This window comes from Anopheles marshallii, chromosome 3 (genome assembly GCF_943734725.1).
Source record: "Anopheles marshallii chromosome 3, idAnoMarsDA_429_01, whole genome shotgun sequence".
NCBI classification, from domain to species: domain Eukaryota; kingdom Metazoa; phylum Arthropoda; class Insecta; order Diptera; family Culicidae; genus Anopheles; species Anopheles marshallii.
Window position 1 is genome coordinate 1,559,300 of NC_071327.1, and position 17,037 is coordinate 1,576,336.

The 17,037-nt window shown below is 42.3% G+C and overlaps 1 pseudogene; it reads right to left on the reverse strand.

The window, feature by feature from the left end:
• Positions 1-956: 956 nt before the first annotated feature.
• LOC128715205 (uncharacterized) lies at positions 957-2,495 on the reverse strand (annotated as a pseudogene).
• Positions 2,496-17,037: the final 14,542 nt, after the last annotated feature.

Below are 17,037 nucleotides of genomic sequence, written 5' to 3' on the forward strand. Positions count from 1 at the left end.
TTCAACCGTCTACGAAACACGTCTCACACCTCGATTCGTAGCATTTATGTAAACAAAGCAAAAAGCCCAAGCGTATGAAGCGTACACTCCCAATGTATTTGCGAAGGATGCACAATCTGTGTTCATATACGTACGTGCACGTGTGGTAAAATGTGTGAGTGTGTATGTATGTCCAGTACAGGAATTGAGTAGGTAAAGTTTAGGAACATGCAAACAGGTTGGAGATGGCTTCAAGCTACATCTTGTATACTAAATTTCTCTAATCGCTTATCTCCAAACCCAAGAGCGATATATTCTCCTTGCGGGACGTTTCTCCACAAGTAGTGCAAGAGTCTCGGGAATAGATCCTGTTTACTGCATTTAATCGAGTTTCGTTTCGCCTGTCTGTCGATCATCAACTGAAAAATTAAAAACATACAGAGAGATACATACACACTACACCACGCAAAACGTTCAAATGCTCTTTGACCGATGTCCATGATAATAAGCAAAAATGTTCGAGCAAACATAACAGACACAGCGAGAAATGTTATGATTAAAAAAAAATATATATACACATATATATCTATATTATATTACTAGTATTTGTGTAATCCTTTTGCGTATCAACAAACAAAAGAAAATTAATGTAATTTATACAGAAGGTAAATATTATTTTTTTTTAGGATTCTGAAATACGGAGTTGCTTTACTGATTATGCAATATGATCAATTTCGATGTAAATAGTTTCTCCTTCTTCTTTATAGGCACAACAAACTTACGAGGTCTAGGCCTACCATTTTTGGCTTTCTGAGACTTTATTTACCCGTAACTGGATAGTCAATCCTGCGTAACGGGGTATTGGTCCGGACCGTTTGTGTGAAGAGCGTTCGAAGATCGAAGTAGGTTATATACACAGAAATAAAACTAATTCTATTTTATTTAAGGTAACTTTTCAATTTTCATCCATTCAACTACTACTGCTCAATGGCCATTTCAAACTGGATCAGAATGATGAGATAATTCGTAACAGAGGCAGCAATCTGTAACAAACGGTTATGGTGAAGTGAGTTATTTATAACGATGGAAATTGGTGGAAAATCATACCGAAAACAGCACCGTGTAATCCAACGTGAACATCCGACAGGCGGTAAATTCGAGCGGTTGATGCAAGGTTTGAAGAACAAACACCTCTATCTGCAAGCAGAACAAGAAATGTAGTAACTTATTGAAAGAAAACGTTTACGTAAGAGGATGCACAGTACATTCTGTTTCAGCTTATGGTCCATGGGGCTAAGATTTAAACGAAGCAAAAGTTTTTGCGTCTTTCGTGACTGAAAAAAGGAAGAAAATAGTTAGGTTTTCTGTCTTAAAACAACCACCAAGCATCGGCTAGCTTAAGAACTCTAGAGCTAATGTAATAACTGTGTATCGTCAATGAAACTGACCTGCTCTCGGACCATTTCACATGCCTCAGCAATACAGTACAGCTCAAAGTAGCAAAACAGACAGGTGAGTGCTTCATGGCCAAGTGCAGCAAACGCCAAAGTGTTCTGCGTTCGATAGTGTAGGTACAGTATCTCGAAAAAGTGATACAGCTTGCAAAATAGTACAACCACAGAAAAACCCATTAGTTCCACAACTATCTTCCGCCTGATAGCCAAATACTATCGCCACTGTTTTACCTGTGAGATAATGAACGTCATACAGAGAAAGTTGCACGAGAGTAACATTTGCTGGTAAAGCTCGTGAGTCTTGGTACAGCAAGCGACAATGCGGTAACGCGCATCGGCCAGATAGTTGAGCTTGCTGCGAATATACACCGAATGCTGCGTGCGTACATATCCTCGCATTCCACCGTTCGGGCCGTTCGTGTGTTCCAGCACCACCTGCTTCAGACGTTCGTTTAGCGCAAAGTAAAGATTTTGCAAAAACATCATAACCGCGTAGTATAGCGATACGGAGCAGATGACGTTCATCTTCGGATAGTAAAAGATGCACAGCGAGAATACCTCGTTGCTAATGTCGTCATCACCCTGCTCGATCACCTGCAGTAACGCCAGCACGAAGGAGCTCGTCACGATCAGTTGGCTGATGATAATTTTACGCAAAATGCGCCATTTCATCCACCGGAAGCCTAGCTCTGCTACGCTAAACAGTTCCTGCTTCAGCTGGAACATCTCCCGCATCAACTGGGCAATTTCGTAACGCTTCTGGTAACGCCTCAGAACGGCGGACAGAAACGTTTGCAGCACCACTTGGCCCTGCACTGCGCTGATTACCTTATTGACGTAGGTTTCCTTAAATCCATTCCGAAATTGTGTGTCACTCATCAGAAACTGAGTGCCCTGGTACGTAGCCGTACATCCAACCGCCAGCACAATGCTGTAAATCACCAAAAATGTCGACACACGTAACTCCTTACTTTTCCGGTCGTAGGTGATGCTTAGATAGCCAAACGTGATAGCAAATACCGTGCTTAGCATTAACAAAAAGTTCACCACTTTATCGTTCATTACTTTTGGAGCAATGGGTCTTATGTTCTGTTACAGATTGTGGAGCAATAGTTGGAGCGAGTGCCTTTTATAATTGCGGATTGCGCTTCATTTGAATTATTGAAATTGTTATCGAAACAGTCCCTTGTGACCACAAAACTCCGTAATGTTTAGATAAGAAAGGCAATGAAAACGGTGAGTGCAGACAAGGATAGGCTTTGGATTGGATTAGAAAAACAACAATCTTCACCGATAATGTTTATGTTGTGCATATTGCATGCGCTACGTAATACGAACTCTTTTTCTCTCTCTCTCAGGTGTAACCATTTGACAAACCACAAGAACCCATCATTTTAATGAAGTGTAGTATACCAGTAAATACTTGCCATGATGTTTAAAAACCTTCAGCACTAACCAACATTTCCCAATGTACTGGTATCAGCATTAGGAACGGTTGAAAAAAACGATCCTAATGATGTACTTTAACTGCCTAGAAAACGTACTCTGTCTAAGTCGTTTCGTGACACGCTATTTGAGTAACACGGACACGTACGTTTACTTATTTATTGTTTTGGCGTCGCCAATTTTTCTGATACAATTAATAATTTAACTGTAATTGATTTCCTTCCCAAGCTCGCAAAGTATTGTTGATTACAGTTTTTGTTTTATTTTAAGTTAGAGTTAAGTAACGTGCAATGGTCGATGCACGATCTTTAAATAAATATTAAATATTTTTTTTAAATAATATATTCTACTTTCAGAGTTCATTTGAAGACTTACTTCTCTCAGAATTTGACCGCACATGCCAATGATTTTCATTAAATACATTAGGTCAAAATTAGTCCAGATAAACTCTAGTCCACCCAGGAAAAGTAAGCTTGGTGGGAAAGATTTCCAATCAACCAGCATCTTGTAACACACAACATAGTAAATGGACGTGGCATGAACAAAAGCCCCCGCAAGGTAAGCTAGCAAAGGTACACCGAAAAGCACGTTCATGGTTTCCGACGCTTTCCACAACTGTTCGTGGAACTGCATGTACCCACCCTTGCCCAGATGTAATCGTCTGATAATTTCTTGTTGTACTGGGCCCGAAGAACTTTCTGGGATTAAGAGAAGCTTTTGAAACATTACTGTAAACATTATCACGATTTGCACAGCACCATACATGACCAACAGCACGGTCGATTTGGTTAGTAAGCTAAGTGCCGTCCATGGCAGCATGACCAGATAATCTTGATTAATCGTCCTTCCCGGCAAGACAACGTTGCATAGGATGTTCACACCGCTCACACATTCATAAGTCAGATTGAAGAGGAAACACTTCCGGAACCACGATTTGAGCGGGAAATCATCCGCGAGTAATGGACTGTGGTAAAGTTTCTTAAGCATTTCGTACAATCGTTTAACGATAGTTCGTTGCGAGAGAAGGTAGCATGGTGGTACAATGAAAACCAAGACGTCTCCGATTGCCATAAATACAGCGTACGAATATATTACACTGATACCCTTGTAGGCCTTTATAAAAACGGACACATAAATACCGAATCGAACCGTCGGTCCAACAATTGCCACGAGAAAGCAATAACACAACAGTACACTGCTGACTTCTAGTTTGAGGGATGATCGAAAAAGCCGAAAGGGAATTACACCCGTGAGAACCGTTTTTACGTAAAGCATGTTGGAAAGGAGTTCAAAACGTGTCATTTTCTTCAAATTCGAGATATTTTCTTTGTATTATCAATGGCACATAACTGTAAATCCCAATAGACGATAGGCTACAATGGAACGTAAAACAACGATTAGAGGTTCCTTCAGTTGATGAACGATGGAAAATCCTCTACCCAGATGAAACATTACGGGGAATGAAGGGTCCGTCAATAATTTATGCTCGTAACGTTCATGTGACTTTGACAAGTTACAGTTAATGATTCGTATTCGTATTCGTTCAATAATTTGATTGGATGAAGACACGCAATTCGTCATTGTTTTACCGTGCCAATAAGTGTGTTCCAAATAATCAATGTCTGCCAAATATTGGAATAATGCTGAACGGTTAATATTTACAACTAATTTAATTAACAAACACTTTGTGAAGTCTGCTCTGTTGTATGGTTAATTTGGCGTCACCGAAACTGTTATGCGGCTGAGCCCGCATTCATTCGTCTGAACGTGACAAGGGTTTAACACGAACGGCCAGGCGTCTCCATGAGACAACACGAAAGGCTAGGCGCCTCCATTAGAGTCTGCCAATTTTACATGCCGATAATTAAAACATAGCGCAACACACACCCAATTTAATAATCTTTTTTTGCTCCGTTCGTTGCACAAAATTTGCTTTAAAATTTGTTTTACTCCATTTTTTCTGTGGACAACACTCACACCACACTCTGCTGATGGCCCAGTTTTGGTAATTTGGGACGAGCAGTAAACACTGTAACGGTACAAATCCCATGGTGGGTAAAGAGATATGAAAATCTCAATGAAAGCCCCTTTCCGTACAGATCGATTTCAATTATCCGCACTAATGAAGCCAACCAAGTTTGCATTAGTGACTGCCGATCGTTGGTCTGTTTGGAAGTGGGAAATCAGGAATAATAATAAAAATAACAAGCAGGCACAAGCTCAGCAGATGTATGAGTGTGTGGTACTGGGCTCTGCTCCTGTATTAAATTTTTATAAGTGTATTTATATAAACCCAGTCATATGGTTTTATTATGAAGGATAAAACGGACCAGTAGTAAAAATATTCTATCAAACGGGAAGAGCAGAAGGTTGGGTAATAAATATCACTTTTTAGTACAGATTAGATGAGTATTTTATAGTTCTATGGTCGTCCTTTTACATTTTTTTTTTCATTCCAGTACGCACAAAGAAAATTTCTGGAATTTTTATGTTTAGAACTAAACCAGCCATCCGTACTATAGAAGAAGATTCATCTTATTTTGTGTAGAACATGGCAATTTCTACATAAGTTCTCCATTCACAACAATAAACTACGTATTGTTATTTGCAGAAAGGAACTTAAATTTCCCGTTTTCATTTGCAAACTTTTCATACGTCGCCGTACATTATCTATTGTATTCATATCCAACGCATTTCCGGTCTGGACCATTCCCGACAAAACTTGAGGTTGTGTGTGAAAATTTCCATTTGCAAGCATAGCCTGACATCACGCCAAAGCTACGATGGCTAAATTTCGTACGGCCATCCAAACAAAGTTACCGCCAAACGCGTACGTCGCGACTGGTGCGGCTAAAAAGAGAAAACAACACCAAACAGAACATTCACGCACACTACTTTGAAGGAAGCATAAACGTCACATCGCATCGCAGTTACAGTGATTGTGTTGGTGTTGGTGACATGGGTACAAAAGTACTTTAAAAAGCACGACACAGTATGCGCCGAGTTATGGCAGACGACGGTTTTGAAGCGGACGCCTGGTGGCTCACGAAATAAATAATATTTTAAATATTTTTTCTAACAAACAAAGTGCTTTGTATATATACTTTGTTCGTTTTCTATACGTTAGGAACAAATTAAATATTTTTCTTTATTTTTCCAGGATCATTTTAGCATCACCCGCTATCCACATCCGAAGCAGACCCGAGCGTGCCTTCACATTTCGGTCGTCTTCAAACGTCATCACACGCACACGTACACCCGCTACTGTTACGTTTACGCATGCAGAGAAACAGCATGCTGTTAACCTCATCAGTTAACATCCGTTCTTGTGTCGGGTCGGTTCGGTAGTAAAAAATACTGGGCAAACACCATTTCCGCTCCCGGGATCGTTCCAGCACTGGTACGCGAATATTTCTGCGCGCCAAAAAACTCGCACACACTTGCACACGCACGTAATATCCGTTGTTTGTGGTGGGTTTGTGGTCATAATTCGGTTCCCTTTCCCTACTGGAGCGGTGCCGCATTTCCGTTTTGCCTCGTAGTGAATCGTTAATTGGCGCTTAATTGTCAGCGTCATCACTTCTTCAAAGGTGGAACCGAGTCTTATCCGGGACGGGAGTGTGTAGCGTTAGTGTCAGAGAGGAAGATAGAAGAAGAAAAAACGAATCATCCCCTAGGGATATTTCCGGCGCCTGCCACCGATAATCCACGGTGTTCTGCGGTGTACCAGCGTTGGTTTCGGCAGCGCAGGTGTTTGTTCAGTGTTTAGAAGAGTTTTTGGATTTTATCACCGTGCAGCATCGCTCATCATCGGTAAGAATTTTTTTTTCTTTGGTATGCTTGTACTTTATGGTTGGCCAGAATGGGGAAGGAAAATGGAATAGCAGGACGAGGAAATAAATGGATGTAAATTTAAATTTTGTCACTTAAACCACGTTACAAAGTGTTGGTTCGTTGACTGGGTGAAACTTTTTTGCCCATGGCTTTGCATTAATGCTTAATGACTTTGGGTAATGCCATTAATGAAAACAAAATTATCAAACCATAGAGCAAACTTCATTTTTCCAATATGTTCGTATTTGACACTAGGATTTAAACGACCGCACGGAATTTGTTTAAAGGAATTCCCTTAGGCATTAAATTGCATTGACAAATCCAATCGTTTGTGTTCAAAATGAGACATAAACTTGCTGAACTTTTGAACAATTACAAAAAAACGTCTTTTCCCGTGTTCTTACATTATCCATCTAGGACAGTTTTCTTTCCCCACTCTCCCTCTCTCTCTTGCCACACCAAATCCTTCCCAGATTGATTGTAACCCACCGGGGGGAAAGAATGGCTCTCGTATATAAAAACGCGACCCATTTCTCACGCGTGGCCAATTTACATAATTTTGAACCGCTCAAGTTTGTGCACGATGAGGGTGTTTACCGGCAAATCCTCCCCCTCGAACCAGATATTTCTCAACAAGGACAGCTATTTCTGGCAAACTCTCTGACTCTGACAGGTTTTTGCCTTCTGCCCGCCGATAGCAAAATTGTGTAAAATATCATTTTCTTCCCAACATTCCATTCCCGGCCGATTGTTTGCCTTGCCCGACCAGATAGCGTGTGCCTTCTGCCTGCATAAAAGTAAAGTTTACCAAAAGAGACCATCCCGGTGGTCTCCATTCCTGTGTGGCCCTTGGTTTTCTACCCCCGTACCCTACGTGAAGCGTGTTAGAGAAAAAATAACACCCCGAATGTTGTCAAATTTGTATTTCTTCCCATGCCCAACACGGGCCAACTGTGGAACGAGCCTCATCATAAAGTTAGTTTCGCCCAGCAACGATGTTCGTATCGTGTTTCGCGGGGATGAGGAAGATTCCAATCCAATCATGTAGCATGTGAATCATACTGTTACCATGGGAAGTTTCTCCCAATGTTGCCATTGAGTCGTGCGCGAAAGGATTCCCTCCGTTGAGTCAAATAAAATAAAATAGAACGGGTCCAAAGCGTCGGGTGAAGTCATCCGGTGGCCTTTCGTGTGGAATGACGAGCCGGTTTCGCGAGCATCCATTACCATGTCAACCTTCGAACGGATGGATCGGGTTTGAAAATTTATGCTTTTTGCAAAACCGTTTTCCCACGACGGGATGCTCGGTTTGGAGTTTGGGGTCCTTTTTCGTTTTGGAGTGGCATTGACGAAGTCTTCCTGTGCGAACTGCACCGTTTGTCTCAGCTGTGAGTTCTGTTTTGCAGTATGATATTGTAGGAATTTAATTAAATTTTCTATTGCACAAAACTCTAGTGCGGTATGGTATGCATATGATGCGCCAGCGATGTTAAACACACTAGTCGCTACTAGTAGAAAATAGTTTAACATAATAATAAGGCCTCTGCCCACAAAATCCAAAGTGCAATGTAAGCGATGCACAATTCTAAGTCTCATAAAAGCACGTCACTGCTCAAGTGGAGTGCATCAAATATTTGCATCAATGCTCAGCCTTTTCGCCTCTTTAAAAAAGCACAGCTAGAGCGCGAAAGCAACAACAAGTGCCAAACACCGTCCGTCTTGCAGCGTGTTCGTGCGCTCTGTCGGCGAGGCAAAATTCAATTTGATTCTGGCGTTCATGTTTCTCCGCGGCAAATAGTGCAAAACTGCTATAGTGAGCTGGGAATGGAATTTTCTGATTAACTGTTGCATGCAAAACACACACACACACACACACACCTTCATGCCCCAACAAGAACTTTCGTGCGAGGAATGGGAATGCGTGTGTACGGCTTGACGGAGTAAAGTTGCAATTGAATTGAAGCCATTGCCATTTGCTGTTTGCGTCCGTTTTTTGCCCATGCAAACCCACATTCGGTAGCAATAAGTATAGTATAAAGAAGCAAGTTTTTAAATGCAACCACCATCACCGCATACGAATGGGATATATAATTACATCCAGCGTTCTGCAGAAAGGGACGTTACGAGTCTGCTGTCCACTCGTATCGCATACGGACTCTAGGGAAGTGCTATCGAAGTAAACTGCGGGCGAAACGTTTTAAATGCAGTATCACGTATGCATTGCATTCATATATTAATTCGTAAAAAGGGAACACCACACACACACACATGGTAGTAATCCCACGGGAAGCGATCCAGCAAACCGTTCTACCCACAAAAGCTTTCAACATGGCTTTCGTAATGGACGATTTCGTTTTCTCTGGAAGCGTTTATCTGTCTCGGGCGTGCCTAAAAGGTGTCGAATACGAGTGCCCGACTGCACTGTTGTAGTAATGGTGGTCATGTGAGTCAACGCATTGGGAGTATAGCAATACCTTTGCAATTTTCGTTAGAATAATGCGAAAAGTTATAAAGTTTGTTTACAATCTATAAGAACCGCCCAAATGAATGCAAAACATGGAAATTTGATTGAGACATTTTGAAAAACGCCTAAATGTATGCAAACAATGCTTACCTTTTATATAACACCGTCTGTTTGCGGAATCGAAAGGAATAAGCTTAGAGTAATGTTTACTCTCATGTCAAACAGTCTACAAGGACAGAAAAGGCTCCAAAACCGTCCCGATAATTGAAAGTGCTTATGGGCCATGTTATCCATGGTGTTAATATTCCATGATTGTGATCGCACGCCATTTCATACATCGAAATTCCTCCTACAAGTATGCAATCTCCGTGACATTGTCAGCCTATTAGCATCTTTTCCCTGCAGCAATCTTTGATGAATATTAACAAATTTACACCCGAATCTTTATGACCGAATGTTGTTCGATAGTGCCGCAATAGCGCTTATGAATACTTTCCCTCACACAGCAAGTAAAGTGATTCGATAAAACCACAAAACCCATCCGAAGGAATTTTCGCCCACACACACACACATATGCTACACGCTTTTTGGAAATCTAAAATTCAGATACAATCCCCCAACAGGTACACATTAACCAAACCCGCTCTCTGTCGGTAGAACGCACTGGGAGCCAGAAGCAAACCTGTAGACAGTTATGGAATTTTACGACGACGCAAGAAACTAGCATCGGTTTGCGTTTGAAGGCAATCGCAATAAAAATGCATTAAATATGAAATGAGGACCACCCACCCATCCGCCGGCAGCGATGGCTCATAAAATGAACGGCTTCAAGTAAACGGAAACGTGACGTGTGCAGTGGACCATTATGTGTGCCTTTGGTGTCTTCCATCGATGGGCCTGTTTTGTGCTGGCACCTTCAAACGTCTTACGCGTCCCGGTGGATTAATTCCACTCGCTGCGATTGCGATTCCATCGTGATTGCATCACGTCGCTCGAGTTATGCGAACGTGTTAAGTGTGTATGCATATGAAACGGAAAACCGATCGGAGACCCCCTTTACGGAAGCTTTCTACACCATGCAACGCAAATTAACATCACCCAACACCTAAGCCCAGATCCGCGCAATAGTAAGATGGAAAAATTGAACAATAAAGTGTGCCGCGTCTCGAAACAAACGAAAACTACCAATAATGTAACGAAACCATCCCGAGGCAAAGAAAAATCGATACGAATCTGGGGAAGTATTTAATGGATGGTGTGAATAAAACCTAACGGACCGGGATGAAACGATTGAAAAATAAAATCATTTCTTATTCTTTTCTGGATTAGAAACGTTCCACCCACCGTGGAAAAACGCGCTGTGCAATGGAGCACGAATTGATGCCACTCGCCACAGCCTGAACCGATCACAAAACGGTTAACTTCCGTCTCGGGGCCAAACTCAACCCGAGACTTTCTCAAGGGAATGAGGATGGTCTCCGAGGCAAACCCAAAACAACAGCAAAAAATTCTTACAACAGCCTAACAGGCTCCTCCTTTGTACCGAAAGGGAAATCTTAATCCACTGCTTTTTGGTGCTTCTACTCCAAAACACACAATTTATCCATCTTCCACAACCGGGAATAGCATGGAAAGGGAAGCCAAAAGAAAAGAAGCTCACCCGTTGCAAAAAAACGACATGAAACAGACAAGTGGTTGCCGATTTGGGTGCTTCGTTTTACTCCGAATTCTCCTTCTCCCGAGAAGAAGAAGTACTGTTTCCTTGTTATTGGTGTGCGGTACAATCAAAGCTTTTTATTTTGGGAAGCAACACAAAAAAAGTTCCACCGAAACTTTTCCCTTTTTCGTTATGCTCATTGCTTATCAAGAAACTACAAAAGCAATGGCTTAGTGCGAACGGAAAATGGAGGGTGCAATAAAACCGTAAACGGTTGGCAGCTGAATTGGGAGAGGTTTTCCATGTGGAAGCCATGGCCAAAAGCTAAAAGAAAAACCTCAATAACAACACATCCCACCCAGCACTGTGGTGCGTAATGTCGGAAGGTTGGGAGGTAAATAAGTGTTCTTCACTCTCTCTCTCTCTCTTTCTCTCTCTCTCTCAAGTAAAGAATTTATTTCCACAAACACCCACAAGCCCCCATCAACCTAATAAGGACAAGAAAGGGGCAACAGAAAACGAAAACTCAGACTCAGTGTTGCTCACAGCATATAAAAAAAACCCGCCGAATAGGAACATGTTCACATTAGTAAACAAAACAATAAATCACCTGATTAGAAATTCAATTAAAGGCCAGTGTATGCGGGTATGACACGGAACAAGAACAAAAAAGGCCCCACGACCCTATCACCCCGAAAGATGTGCGTCTTCCGATACGATTCCGTCCCAGTGAGATCCACGCATCGTGTGTCCTTACATCCAAGCATCCTTGTCTTATCTGTGGATGTGGATGAGGCTGTGTAATTGGTGGATCCAACGAACGAAGCGAGGCGCGATGTTCCGCCACGTCTCAACGCGAACAAGCTTGAGTGATTTGACATTTGAAGGCTACATGGGACGACGCGAATACGGTTGCCACAGAACTGGAGGTGCTACTGTGCTCCATTTCCATACCAGTGAGAACTTCACGGCTAGAAAACGAACATTCTGTCTGCGATTGATATATTGATAGACAGATTCATTTTTGTTTTTAGGCATATTTTTATATCGTTTTTACCTTTATATCGTATCGCACTAGAAAAAAAGCGAGTGAACTTTTTGCGCCTGACAATATGCAGTGCGTAAGTCAGTTGAACATTATTTTACGCTTCTCGTTACTAATTTCACCACGGTTAAGCTGTCGCAAGGTATTGTTGGGGAAAACTTTTTCATCCAACCGCCAAAATAATTAACTCTTCTCCCTCTCCCTCCATCTCTCTCTTTTTATCCTATAAAGAAAATGGATGAGATCCTTTTCTTGTAATTCAACAATATTAAATATTGCACACACAATAGCAAAACTGCTGCTTTGTTCTGCCACTCCAGCACCTCGGATAGCGTCCTTCAAACTTTGGCAATTCATGACGTACTTCACGCTCAACTTTCGCACACCCTTTGCGACTCTTTGTGCGAAAGCGCCCGACCTGCCCGACGTACTTCAGAGGCCGAACGCAAATGGACCGTTTGCCGAAATTGATACGGTTATTGCGATTTCCACTTTGCGTCTCGCCGTTCGAAACGACCATCGGAAAAGGCTTCGATCGTTCCATTCCCATTGGGTTGCCGGTTTCCAAACCGAAAATGAATTTTTATTCGGACCTTTTATTTTCTGTTCACGGGCACGTTCTACACGAGAACAAGGGGAAAAACAGCGGTTCACACGAGATCCTCTGCAGTGCCAACTGTGGACGCGTGCGACACGTGATTCTCACGCACGCAAATCGATGTGTGCCATCGTTTAGAGAGTTCCACCAGCCTTTAATCTTCCATTCATCTTGTTGGAAGTATGTTTTTTTTTTATTTCCCCCAGTGGTGGGACCGTTTGGCCATTTGAATCTGTATGATTTTTTGTCGTTTGTTCGTTTTACTTGATTGGATTCACTTTTCTCTTCAGGCTGTAAAAGTGGAGCGCGAGAATTTATTTACGCCATCGAACATATGTTCAATGGGCCAGGAAAAAAGCGTGCAACTCCGTTATTACTGTATGAATGTAAGGATTTAAGTGGCCCGTTGAGAAAACACACGAGAAAGTTACACTAAATCGAACAACTATTAGGAGGACGATAACAAAAGCGCCTAAATGTATGCAATATTTTTTACATATTTTCTTCATGAAACTCTTGTTTCCGAATTTTAACAGAAAAGCAATGAGTATTTATCACTTTTGTAAACTCTGGCTTAAACCTTTGACAAACATTTCTTACAACTGACAAGAATCACTAGAAGAGTTCATTAGAAGTCAAGTTAATAGAATATTAATAAGCCGCTCTTTCGTTGCTGCTAGCCACATAGTTCACATTTACTCGTACTTGCATAAATTAGCGAAAGCTTTGATCAGCTTTCGTTCCCCCCGCACAGTTCCATTACTGCTCCTTCCTTCCGACGCACGTCCGTTAAAGACCGCGTGTTGACAGACACGAGTCAGGCGATAAAAACCGATAATAATCTTATCATCCTCGACTCATCGCCGGAATAAAATCTCAAACAAGCACCATTGCAAAACCACGAGGCCGCGAAAAGCTACTCAATTTCACTCTGGTTTTAAGTCGGCAAAAAAAAGAACTGACGCCACCTACCAGAAGCGTACTTCGTGAAGAGCTTTGTAGGGCCGGCTTTTTTCCCCTGGCTGCTTAAAAGTGAAGTAGGGAATGGTTTTCCCGTGGCCACGCTCTTATCGCTACCTCCCACTTCACTTCGAATGGAAATGATCCGATTTCACCGTGGAAAGTAAGCGATCGGATCGGCTCAATAATAATCCAATGCAAAGTGTTCACACACACACACACTCGGTCCATTATCCCTACACACCTCGGGTCCTCTCTGTTTCTCGTCCATATCATGTCGGTGGAATATTTACATCGCCATATTCCATTCTCTCGCGTATAGCGAAGCTTCATCTCGAAACGTTTCGCACTAAGTAGCTCCTGTGACCTGCTTTTACGACATGAACAAAACCGCATGACGGTAGCAAAATAAAAAGCGGCACACACACACAAACATACACTCATGGCAGGCCAAACGTCATTCTACGCGGGACCAAATGGCACCGATATCTAACGCGAAACTAGTCTGCCCCCGGATGGGAGAAAACTTTCCATTAATCAATATTCATAAGCGGCCTAGGCCGGGAGAGTGTACGCGGGTAAACTCCGGCCATTCCAGAAGCGGTCCAAGCGGTCGGTGGTGCATTTTATCTAGTGGCGGATAACAGGATATTCCAAAATCGATTATGATCCGATTAGCCTGACTACGTGAACGTGTTCCGGACCGAAGCGTTGACGCAAATCGAGCATCGAGTGTCCCGTGGCGTTGTTTATTGCATGTTTATTTGCGTTTCGCGAATGATGGAGCAGCCATTCGGTGGAAATCCCGTGGAAAGAAAAGCCCTCGATCAGAACGGTTCGATTTGGGTTGGGAAAAGATGGAGTGGATTGTGCATGTTTCCCTTTTAGTGAAACGTTCGTAAACGTACTGCTAACATTTGACAGAAGCACCATTTTTTGTCAGGCGGATTGCATACTTTTAGGCAGAGGAGTTAAACAACGCCTAAATTATTTAATATTAGTCGTATAAATTTATGAATGAATCCTTTCACATCAAGGTTATTCCAGACTAATCACATTTTGCATACTATATATATATGCTAATGATGCAGAAATATGTTGAGTGACCCTAAAAAAACATATCATAAAATTTACTACCATGCGCCAGAGCTATTACTCTTCACTGTAAAACTAATGCGACATTTCCGCTCCCAGTGAGTCATAGTTTGCCTCATTTTGCTTTACAATGTGCTTGCTCGTTGCAATAATACTATCCCACAGCATTTCACCAATCGCGTCAAGACGTCACGATCCCCATCAACCAGGCACGTTCACATCATTTTCATCGTTGGTTACGTTTGTTGCAAAAGTTTCATGCATTGCATGAAATGTTCATCAAGTCAGATGAGGCCATTTTCATCCAAAAACCTGGATGATATGGTCCTGCGAGGGACGAACATATTATGCATCCAAATTATATTGCACCATGGCGAAGGGAAGGCACATCAAAATGTCCCCACTGCTAATTTCCTTCTTCCATCTCCGTTTATGGTGGCTGGTTCCCTCTGCAATGCTATTGCCGTGGAGTCATTATCCAAACGTTCGTACTATTAAATTCGTTCCAACTTTCGATATTAGCCCGTTCGGGGAAAGCTCACCACAGAGTCAAATTCTACACCCCGGTGCATCCGAACGCTGGAACTATAGCATTCCCTTCCACGTACACACTCGCACACCATTGGCCAAACTTTATCAATCTCGTCCGTCGCTGAGGGGAGCAACGATGAGCCCAATCGGGTGACTGTTTGCGAGATGACACTTGCTGTGCTCCGTGACGAACCAAATCTAATTTAATCATTACGCCATTATTTGTCAAGAGGCATCGAATGCGGTGTGTGTGTTGAGATTTGAGCTGGCCGTACATGGTCGCGATGGTGAAGGATGGAGGGAAGAGACTAAATAAACCCCCGAACCCACCAAACAGTATCCCAAATAAAGCTTGGGTCTCTCATAAACCGAATGATCCCCAAAAATGCTCATTCCAAATGCGCTATTATGTGGGATTCTGTTGTCCCATGTGCCCTCGCCCTGTGTGAGCTAGATACATTGAAGGCAAACAACTCATCGTGATGACAATAAAACTGGCTTCAAATTCCTCTGTGTGTCAGTGTGTTGGGTGCCAACATGCTCGCGTGCCCGATTGGCCAGAAATGGTAAACAAACCCGTCGTACGGTTTTACGCTGTCGCCCATTTGTGCGACCATCTCACCACCCCAGATGGACGAAATGAACAACAGCGCAACGAGATCCATTGTTTGGTCGAGGCTTCCCAGTTCTGCAGAACAGAGGAAACTCGGATCCGGTGTGCCAGCCCCACTTGAAGCACGTAAACTTTTTCAATCACATTTTAGGCATCATTTTTCTCGAGACTAATGAAACGAAGGAATTTGGCGGTGGCAGGGCCGAGCTCGGGAGTCGACAAAATTCCGTCCACTACCGCAAGATCCTTACTTTTGGTGGATAAACGGTGGTGTTTGTTTTCTTCCTCATCGTCCGGGATGATTCCCGTCCCCGAATATCTGGGACACTCGGTTTATCGTTTCATCTTGTCAGTAGGCTTCAAAATTTTCCGTGGAAAGAATATTCCCCAAACGATTTGGTCACATAATTTGAATTAGTTCTCGGTAAGCTTTTACAAATGCGCCCAAAAATTACGATCCGGAGCGTTTCCGGGAAGAAAAACATAAATGGAAATGGTATTGTTTTGCTTTCCTTGGAATCAATTCGGTAGAAATCATAAAGCTCGCGATGGAACGGTTTGTTTATTTTGATTAGTGAGGAAATATTTATCACTTGACGCACGCACTTGGCGTGTTTTATTTTTAACAAGAATTATAAAAATAGACAAGAGAAAACAAGCTAACGAACCAAAAGGCGGTGGAAAAAGACCAGTCACGACCCTTTCGACCTTTCGAGTATGTCAAATTAATTGCATACTTTAAGGCGCTTATAACAAAATTTTGCTAAAAAAATTCGTGTTATGAAGTTTCTTTACTCTAAAATCGCATTTTTACACACAAACGAAAAACAAAATCATTCAGCAAGTCTAGACAAGCTTTTTCAGACGAAAACGCTGAAAGAATTTCTCCAAGTAGCGATTTTTTTAATTTTTGTACACCGAGCAACCCACCATATCATGTCCATGTGGCAGGTGAAGCATGAAGCGCAAAGGAACAATAATTTCCTTAAGTTTTCCTTTCGTTGTACAAACTGGTCCGCTCGCTGGGAACAACGCACCAGCTTTCCGGCGCTGCTCTCAAGCCATTTGATCGACGTTTCGACGAACTTTGAGGTCTGGTTTGTTTCGTTGTTGCTCTGCATAACTGGGTACGTTTGTTGTTAATGAGCTTTGCCAGTACTTTAACGACACTTTCATGTGCTCGTGCGAAACACAGCATTCGATCAAAGCGCAGGAAGCGTTCCTTTCCCTGTAGTGATTGTTCTTTGTTAGTCTATTAACTTTTCGTTGAATAAATGTTTATGTGTAATAGGAAAGACAAATAAGTTGCGCACCAAAAAACCGCCACAACAAAAACCGACCTGCCTCATTTATGGTTAGAA